Below are 11,205 nucleotides of genomic sequence, written 5' to 3'. Positions count from 1 at the left end.
ACATATATATAATACATATATATTATACATATATTATATATATATATATATATATATATATATATATATATAATCTTAAGCTAACAAACTATCTCACCATAGTTATCCTTTTGTAAAAGATCTATGTGGGCATCACACATGTGGGTTTCTTATCATATAGCCCAGTACTGAAATATTTGGATTATAGTGCTTTATAACAAGTATTCCACCATTTCAGTAAACCTAAATAAGTCCTAAAATAGGATTTTTTTTTACCTGAAAGTCTTTTCATTGTTTTTTCAAAACTATCAGTGTGTTTGATGCTTGAAACTGACATATAAAATGAGTGCTTTCTGCCCACAAGCATTTATGCACTAAAAAGACAAGCAAGGCAAAATGTAAAACACAGAAGGTAAAAATTAAAATATTGTTGGGTCTGCTATTTGACAAGAACAGTTTCAGACATGGCAGGTGAGCTTCATCAGGGACTAATACAAAGTAATTCACACAGAAAAAAATATATATATAATCTATATTTATAGAGTAATGAGCTCAGAACCATCTGTTATAAACCAGTAAAAAAGACATTATAAACTACTAAAATGAGACACTAATCCAACATGCTACAGAGGTGGGAGGAAGAGAGCAATACATTTTAAAAAGCAGATTGTAAATAGAATGTAAAAAGGTATCCTAAACCACATAGTATATGTAATGTATGAAGACCTATTTGGTTCACCTCAAGGAAGATAACTTAAGCTCAATAAAAACCATACAGAGTGGCATCTAAAAATCATAAAGTGAGACTCTCAGTGTTTAACTCTTAATACCAATAATAAAAATAGTAAAGAGCCATCATGCATCCATTCAGCTCAGAAACTTCATGTTACATCACTCAGTCCTCGCAGGAACCCCATGAGACACGTTACAATCTGCATCCTGTAGGTGATGTGTTTGGCTGATCGGGCTACAATTACAAACTACCACAGAGTGGAGGACATAAACAACAGACATTGACTTTCTTACAGTTCTGGAGGCTGGAAGTCCAAGATAAGGAGCCAGCAGGCCTGGTGTTAGGTGAGACCTCTCTTCCCGGCTTACAGACAGCTGCCTCCCCACCTTGTCTTCAGATGAGAATGAATAAAAGTGTCTATTCCTCTTCTTTTAAGGACATTAGTGCTATCAGGTTAAGGCCACACACTTATGACCTCATTTAACTTAACCTCCATAAAGGCTCTATCTCTAAATACAGTCACATTCAGGGGTTAGAGCTTCAACATATGATTTTGGGGGGACACAAGTCAGCCTATAACAAATGAGAAAGTCAAGACCCATTCTCCACACTTTTCCACCCCACCATGAGCCCTGGAAGGCTAACATCTGGGACTGCATTGTCCCAGCTCCCTCTGGCTTAGAGCTGGGTTCAGCCATTGGGAGGCACCAGCAGGTGATCAGAGGGTGGGAGGTTGGAGAATTTATCCCCCTGGCTCCTGCCCCACCACGCTATGGGTTTAATGGTAGTCACACCTCCTGTTTGGTGATCCCTCTCCTATACCAGCAATTCTTGCCCCATCCACTATGGCCATTTCCTCCCCCTTATCCCTCCAGACCCAAGGTGATAACAGCTTCCCATGCTGCTAATTCCAGCGTGCTTTACTATCCCCATGTGTATGTTATCCCAGTACACACATTTGCAAATAGTGACTTCATTAGACTCTCTTCAATTGTCTCTTTAATGTGCCATCTGTCTCCTACTGGATGCTAACACAGTAAGTGGTACCCAGGAGACAGACTCTCAAAACATGATTCTGAAATGGCTCACATATTTGATGAAAGCACAGATAACCTCTTTTTCAGTCATAAGGTGACATCACAATTGTTCAAATTATCACTGGTAGTGGCAAGGGATGGAGTATGAGTCCAGGGACAGGAGTTGAGAGATAGTTATGGCATTTAGTTGTTAAGACAAAAATTTGGCATTTATTTGTTAAGGTAAGTGAGGTCATTATAAATATTGTGGGGGCAGCTGGTTATTTCTGACCATCCTACACAGAAAAGGGGACACTGAAACTTCGAAATCCAAATTCAAGTAATAGATGTAAAATCAAAATACCACTATGAAAGGAATCTCCAATCTCCTATAACCACAGAACAGATGTAGTTGAGGATCAAACCCAGGGACTGATTGGAAGGATTATGAAGTAGCAGCATGTATTAGTTGAAAAAATCTGCCAAGTAAGGGCATTGGTGCAGAGAGAATGGTGTGGCAACATTGGGCCAGATACTAATGAGACTGAGAATTTTGAACTCCAAGTGCCCCTTAATCTTTTTCACTGGTAGCAGTAGCCACAAACACACACACACACACACACACACACACACACACACACACACACACTCACACACACACACACAAATACCTGACCCTCATCTAAAACCAGCCTTTGCACCACTTAAAAAAAAATGAGATTCAACAACTATACTGAAAGCACTTGACTCACTAGAGATACAGAACCTCATCAACCATGCCATCCCTCATTGGCTCTTGTCCTAAGAGTTAGAGTTAGTCCAGACAGAGCAGTATAAATCCTGCTCCTAGAGAGACATATTACATACCAAAGGAGTGATGGGATCTCACCAATGGTATCATCAGGAGTCCAGTTAGCATGCATGGAAGTAGTCGTCACAGGTATTACACTATCGAAAATAAAATACATTATTTGATTTTCAATATGGATGCACTTACCTGGAATTCGGGGTTTAAATGTGTTAGTGTAAGCTTATGAAAGTGGCTGTATAGGCTTCTAGTTGGTTGACTTAAGCTTAGACTCAACAACAGCCTATAGTCTATAAGTATGAGATGCCAAAATTTCTCTGGCATACTGTAGAACAGTGATTTTTAAATTTTAACATACATCAATATCCCATGGATATCTGGTTAAACGGTTTCCTGAACCTGAGACCTGGAAATTCTGGTACAGTAGGTTGAGAGTGGCCTTTAATTTGCATTTTTAATGAACTGATGGTTGATGCCACTGCTACCAGCCCTGAGACCTGAGACTACACTTTGAGAAACACTACTATAAAGACTACTATAAACACTACTCTGAAGACTCAGGGGAAAAAGAACACTGGAGTATATCCATTATGTGCAACTGCTGGACCACCCTTTAGCCATACTCACTGAGCATGTATTGGTAACAGGATAACCAACATCCTTACAGTTTCCAGGTGGCTGACCTCTGCAGGTTGAAGATGACAATTTCGAGATGCCAACATGGAATTGCGCTCCCTGGTCTCAATGGGAATAATGAGATCCCAGTGCACTAGAGGGCAGATTTTGATCCTTAACAATAAATGAATAGGTAAAGATGGGAATGATTACTATAATAAATCCCAAAGACAGAGTAGTACTCAGAGTATTTTGCCCCATGGGCAAATATGACTAACTAAATGGACCACCCAGTCCTTGGAAATGAGATAAATAAGTAGCCTAATGAAGTGCTGTTCCATAATATATAAATAGAAAATTTCTTGGTCTGATAAGCAGACACCAGATTTAAGTTGCCATAGTGAAGATTCATGGCTTCTTATGTAGTTTCCAAACTAAAACCAGTAAACAGATTCAAAATCTTTGCTTGAGATGGAGACTGGGTCCCTCTAAAGAAGCATCTTGAAATATAGCCATAAGCATGGACTATGACTCTCCTTCCAAGTCTTCTTTGGAACTATCTATGACCATTTAGTATAGAAACAAAAATGCCCAGCCCTTCTGAGGGTTATTATAATGCCCCTGAAGTGTCACTAATCCTTGAAGAATCACAACATTGTTGTCATCCACTGTTAAGCATGAAGACTTATGGAGGTCAGGAGTCTGTCTCTCTGTGAGTCCAATGCATCTATAGATACATTCTATGGCCAGAACATACAGTGAAGAGATTACTTATAACCAGAAGAATCTCCACATTGCTTTTCTGATCATGCAAATTATGGAAGGAAGGGTCAAGTGGAAACCTCTGGAATACTCCTTGCCAAAATAGTAAACACAAAGCAATATGCATTCCCACAGAACTGCAAAGATTAATGTCACTTTCAAAGACTTGAAACATGGAAGTGTGGTTGGGGAGCCTGGGTGGCTCAGTTGGTTAAGTGTCCAACTCTTGACTTCAGCTCAGGTCATGATCCCAGAGTTCGTGAGTTTGAGCCCCACAACGGGCTCTCTGCTGACAGTGTGGAGCCTGCTTGGGATTCTGTCTCCCTCTCTCTCTGCCCTCCCCTGGTTGATCTCTATCTCTCTCTCTCAAAATAAATTAAAAAATAAAGCTTAAAAAGTAAATAAAATAGAAAGATGGAAATGTGGTAATTTCTTCACATTTCTATTTAACCTGCCAAGATGGCTGGTGTAACAGTATTCTGGGTCTTGGAGATGACTGTTAATTATCATAAATTTAATCAGGTGGTGATGTCAAGTGCAACTGAAGTTCCAAATATAGTATCTTTTAAAAAAAATTTAGTCCCTGTATAGCCAACGTACAATGTTATATTAGTTTCATGAGTACAATATAGTGATTCAACAATTCTATATATCACCCAGGGTTCATCATGACAAGTGCACTCTTTAATTCCCATCACCTGTTTCCCTTAACCCCCCCCATCCATCTCCCCTCTGGTAACCATTAGTTTGTTTTCTGTAGTTAAGAGTCTGTTTCTTGGTTTGCATCTCCCTTTTTTTCCCCTTTGCTTATTTGTTGTTTCTTAAATTCCACACACGAGTGAAATCATATGGTATTTGTCTTTCTCTGATTTATTTCTTTTTATTACACTGTCTAGCTCCACCAAATATGATATCTTTACTAGAGCAAACACCAAACACGCTGGTATCTGGTATGTTACAGTTACTGTAGGAAATGTTTCCTTTTCTATTCCCATCAATAAAGATCATCAAACAAAATTTGCCTTTCATGGTAGAGTGATTAGTCCATCTCTGACTTAACTCAGTACTATGACAACTTGACTGCTTGGGTGTAGTATACTCCAGAGCTGCACTGTCCAATATGGTAACTATTAGCCACTTGTGGTTGAGGACTTGAAATGTGGCTGTTCTGAATGGAGATATGCTGTAAGTATAAAATACACACTAGATTTCAAAGACTTAGTACAAAAAAATGTAAAATATCTCATTGATAATTTTGCATTCTGTATGTTGAAATGATATTTTGGGTATGTTTGGTTAAATAAGGTTATAAAAATTAATTTTACCTGTCTCTTTTTACTTTTTTAATGTGGCTACTAGAAAAATTACAATAACATATGCGGTTCATAGTATGTTTCTAGGGGTGCCTGGGTGCCTTAGTTGGTTGAACATCTGACTCTTGATTTCGGCTCAGGTCATGATCCCGGGGTCATGGGATCAAGCCCCATGTCAGGCTCCATGCTGAGTGTGAAGCTTGCTTGGGATTCTCTGTCTCCTTCTGCCCCTTTCCCTGGCTCGCTCTGTCTCTCTCCCTCTCTGTCTCAAATAAAAAAAGAATTTAAAAAAACACAGTATATTTCTATTGGGCAGCACTAGGTCATTGAACCTGGTGAACAGAGAGGAGCAAGTACCCAAGATGCCTTAGTAAGATATGTGGATGCCAGAGAATAAGAAATAAAACCTGCCAGAGTACAGTGGCTGCCATATTGGTCATTTCTACGAGTCTCAGAGGTTGACTAGGACTTGTCAGATACCCACTCTAGAATGAAAGACAAGTTACTGCACCTTCTACTACCCATCACAAAGAAGCACAACACTTGGTGGGCCTCTGAAATTTGGAGGCAACATATCATATTTGGGTATGTTGCTCATGAAAATGTTTAGGCGTATGTTGTCTGTAGTTTTCCCTTATTATCTCTTTAACATCTTCAAAATCCCCATTTTTATTTATGATAATGATAATTTGGGACTACTCTTTTTTCTTGTTTCTTGGACAGTCTGGATAATGCTTTATCAATTTTATTGATCTTTTTGAAAAATCAACTTCTTATTTTATCAATTTTCTCTATTCCTTTCTAGTTTCAATGTCACTGATTTCTGCTCTTTACAGTTGCCTTCTCTCTGTTTTGGGGGGAGTTTAATTAATCATCTCTTACTAATTTCTTAAAGTGGGAGCTTTGATTATGAATTTGAGACATTTCTTCTCTTCTAATATAAGTACTCAGTGCTATAAAACTCTCTGAAGTATTGCTTCAGCTGCATCACACAAATTTTCTTTTTTTAAAGATTTTATTTATATATTTATCTATTTATCTATCTATCTATTCACTTATTTATTTTAAAGTAATCTCCACACCCAACTCGGGGCTCAAACTGAGAACCCCAACATCAAGAGTCACATGTTCTTCTGACTGAGCCAGCCGGGCACCCCTGCATCACACAAATTTTCTATGTTGTATTTTTATTTTAATTCAGTTAAAAAAATATTTTTTTATAGTTCTTTGAGAACTATTCTTTGATTCCTGAATTATTTAGAGATGTATTATTTAATTTTCAAATACTTGAATATTTTCCATATACACTTCTGTTCCTGTTCCTCACTGAAGTCCATTATGGTCACAGAATATACTTTATATGATTTTAACTCATCTAACTTTGTTAGGGTTTATTTTATGGCTTAGAACATGGTTCATATCTTGGTGAATCTTCCTTGTACGCTTGAGAGGAATGTGTATTCTGCTATTCTTGGGTGGAGTGTTCTATCAGTATCAATTAGATTAAATTGATTTTAGAGTTGTGCGGGTCTCCCATAACTTCTCTTGATTCTCTGTCTGTGTCTTCTGTCATTTACTGAAGGGGAAGACTTGATGTTTCTATGTATAACTGAGGATTTGTCTTTCCATATCACTTTTTGCTGCATGTATTTTTGAATCTCTGTTTTGTAATAGGGGCACACACATTGAGAACACTTATGCCTTTTTGATGAATTTAACCTTTCATCATTATGTAATCTCTTTCTTTATCCCTGGTAATTTTCTTTATTCGGAAGTCTACTTGGTCTAAAATTAAAAGTTACTTCAGCTTTCTTTTGCTTAACGTTTGCAAGGTATTTCTTTTCCCATCACTTTATGTCTAATCTACATTATTTTATTTAAAATAGGTTCCTTCTACATGGCATGTAGTTATTTCTTTAAAATCCAATATAAAAATCTGTATATTCAATTACTGTATTTAGACCATTTATATCCAGGTTAATAATTGATATGGTTGTATTTAGATCTATCATTTTTTTTTTTATTCGCTGTTTGTCCCTCTTTTTTTTTCCTGTTACCCCTTCCTTGACTTCGTTTGAAATATTGACTCTATTTTGGCATTCCATATTAATTTATTTCTTGTTTCTTCAGTTATATATCCTTGTATGATTTGTTGGTATTGTTTTGGTTTTATTTTTATTTTTGTTTTGGTGTGGTTGCTCTAGGGTTTACAATATATACATACCGAACTTTCACAGTTGACTCAAACTTAATATTTACCACTTCAAGCAAAATTAAGAAGACTTGCCACATTATAGATTTCTTGATATAACCCCTTTATGTTAGGATTGTTGTGAATTGTGATTTGTAACAAGAAATATATATTTGGTGGCACATAGTTCCTAAAACCCTTGGAATTTCCTAAGTGATAAAAACAAAAAAGGTGAAGGGGTGACTTTTGGTGTTCATAACAAGCCCCTTCCAACTACACCTGAGTTCATGTTAATGAGGTGGTTTTTGGAAAGCCCCTAGATAACTAAGCATGTGGACTGGTTGCCAGGAGAACCATGTTGGTTTTAAGAAAGGGTTAAAATTTTCAGCCTAACCCTCCCACCCCTGTCCTCCAGGGGAGGGTACAGGGGCTGGAGGTTGAACCTACCAGCTATGGCCAATGATTTAATCAATCGTGCTATGTAATGAAGCTTCCATAAAAACCAAAAGGACAGAGTTTAGGAAGCTTCCCAGCTGGTGAACACGTGGACGTGCTGAAAGGGAAGTACATCCAGAGAAAGCATGGAAGTTCCATGCTCCTACTCTAATTCCTTGCCCTATGCATCTCTTCAGTCTAGCTGTCCCTGATTACATCCTTTTACAATAAGTCAGTAATACAGTAAGTAAACTGTTTTCCTGAGTTCCATAAGCCACTCTAGCAAATTAATCAAACCTGAGGAGGAGGTTATGGGAACCACCAGTTTACATGTTTTGTGACTTTCCAGTGTTTGACTTGAGTCACTGTGACACAGCTATACTTCTACCCTTGGATTCTGTGACATGTCCCCATTGAGTATGCTTGTTACCTTCCTATGTTTTCTTAAGCCACTATCATTTGAGTCTTAGTGTCTTCTTTGCAATCTGACCAGAAAGTGTGAGATTATTCTCAAGAGTCCTCCAACGTTCCACCCCTTAACAGATACTATCCATTAACGAACTTGCTCTTTTGACATCCACATACAGCATTTGGTTGCATCTCTGTTAGGGGTATACATTGAAAAATTCCCAGTAAAATAAGTACAAAAATGAACTACACTTTTTGCTTATTCTAGTATCAATGTTGCCTGTGAGCCCCCAGTCAGCCTAAAGTGCATAGCTTTGTTTATTCCATTCTGGCAAGCTCAGGACAGTCTGACAATTCATCAGTCAGATTTAGGACTTCTCACAATCAGTTGCCTTGTAGTTCAAAGCCCTTTCTCCTCTTCCGGGGCCCCATCTGGCTTAGAAACATTATGTAAAACAAGAGGAAACAGGTGTGGCCTGCTTTCTATTCTTCCACTCTACTCTGGTCAATGTACCAGCTCCCAAGTAGTGCCTTCAGCAAGACCCAGAGGAGGGAGCAGTTTCTTCTTGGCTATAACTTCATTTTTCTTCAGTTGAGGTTGGCACTGTTTGGTCTCTCACTCAGACAGAGTCAGATACTGTCTCTGTTGTGTAGCGCACACCATGGTCTGTTGGTGCCCATCTGAGTATCTTGCTCATGCATATTTCTGGTGACTCCCTCACTACCTGGCAATGTCTTGAAGGGTGCAAATGAGCTAACTGACACTCACAGCTATATTCTTGGGTTTATCCAGGTCTCAGAGATTCCAGGAATCTCTGACACGGCAAATTTTAAATGCAAGGAAAAACAAGGAGGGGAGGAGCACCTTCCATTTGTTGGGAGAAACAGTGAGGACATAAGATCCCATTGGGGAGGACAGAAGGAAAGCCCTCACAAACTCCCCTTTCAACTCTCTTTCATCAACCCCATATCTCCTGATGGAAAAGCTTAGTGGGGCAAGGTAAGGGAATTTATTTTAACTAAACAGAAATAAAATAACTTTCTTTAGTCCTTGGTGCTGATTTTGCTCATCTATAACCCAGCACTTTCCACTTAGCCAGCAGGTGGAGGATAAGGAACAAGTCAGCAGCCTTTAATAAACATTGTGGTGGGCATTCAGCATTAGGAGTCATGATTCATGTCTTTTTCTGTTTTCTGTCCTATGCTCCGAGGCCTTAGAAGCAGAGAACTTACAATTTAACACCTCATATTAATGCCAGCAGGCCATGTGCAGGGACCTAGAGGGAGAGGGGGTCCTGCAGAACCAGCCAAGAAGATCCTTGGCTTTCATAGGATGGAAATCAAATGTGAACCAGCAGGAAGTGAGAGCAGTGTTTATGGAAGATACAGAGAGCAGATATAGACAGAGTGTCTAAGAGACTCCGAAAGGAAAGGAATATGAGTCTCATCTTTGTTCCAGGTCTTGGGGATGATGGTCTGGTATACATGTCCCCTCAGGCATCCAGAAACCGGTTAGAACAAAGAAAAGGGCCCAGGTGTTATTACTTGGAGCCAGGGAGCCTTGATGTCTGGATGTCTAGTGCCAACGGTCTGGAATATGCATATGATAGCTTTCTCCAGTCTTTCTCACCTGGTCCTTCCTTAGATATTATCTGAAGAAACCATTAACTCCTTGCCCCTTACAAGAAGGACATTATGAAGCATGTGTAAAGTGGGGTGAGGGTGCAGGTCCTAGCAAGAATAAAAGCAGAAAAAGGAGCAAAAACAGATTTTCATGGAGTCTTTCAGTGTCCCTGTCTCAATACTAACTTTTATTTACCTACTTCCTCCACATCTGTATCTCTTTCTGTATCCTATCTCTAAATTAATGGTGTAATTATCCACCCAATTTCACTCGATTCAGAACACTGGGATTAACCTGGGTGCCTCCCTCATCCTTATCAGCTATATTCAATCAGTCATTAAATCCTCTAAATTCCTCCTTAGTCATATATCTCTGTCATAAAGCCCTTCTCTGTCCCTCTACTACCTTAATTCCAGCCTTCAACACCTTTTGCTTAAACAATTGCAATAAATTCCTAATTAGTTTCCAGTCAATGAAATCTCTCCCCACCCTACACTGAGCATATCTTCCCAATGATGTGACAAACTCTCCTTTTTGAAAACATTTGACATCTGTGGAAACAATCCAAGTCCCATACTGGAGAGAAGAAAATATGCAATCAGAAATTTATTTTCCTTTATGAAGATCATAAGCTTTAATTAATAAGAACCTTATCAATCACTTAAAAAAAGGCATATTGTTTATTTAGGTACTAAGCTGTGAATCCCTTCTCTTTGCTGATAACAGAAGCTGTAGGGAGAAAAAATACATACTAAGGGAGCTAAACAAAGAATCCATTTGCTAGCTAATCGAATTGGGGGAAGATCTAAAGATTAAATTGATCTTGCCTGACCTGTTCACTGTCATAAGTGACACATTTCTCTACAGTTATTTTCCTGCCATTTCCAAAGTAAAGACAAATTGTGTGCTGCCAAACCGTTTTATTACCCACATAAAATGTAAACCTTTATGTTTGTCAAGATTTACTTGCTTAGCGGATTATCATAAATCACAATTAACAATAGCATAGGAGATAAGGCTCATGAGTTTTACATGTTGTTAATCATTTTATCTAAAACAGCACCCATCCAGGGCTTCAGTCAGCTTTATCTTTCTCTATAGTACTTACCACCAAACATTTTCTCTATTTTTTTGTCTCCACCAGAAAGTAAATGCTGTAAAGGCATTTTGTTTGTTTTGCCCAAACAACAGTATTAGTTGTGTTTTATTCATTTGTAAATATCCCTAGTTTAGTGCTTGGTACAAAGTGAGCCTCAGCAAATATTTGTGTAATGGATAAAAGGAAGTAAACGAAAAACAAAACAAAACCTCTGTCGTGTAG

This window comes from Panthera onca, chromosome D2 (genome assembly GCF_046562875.1).
Source record: "Panthera onca isolate mPanOnc1 chromosome D2, mPanOnc1 haplotype 2, whole genome shotgun sequence".
Classification (NCBI taxonomy): Eukaryota; Metazoa; Chordata; class Mammalia; order Carnivora; family Felidae; genus Panthera; species Panthera onca.
This window is presented reverse-complemented; position numbering follows the sequence as displayed.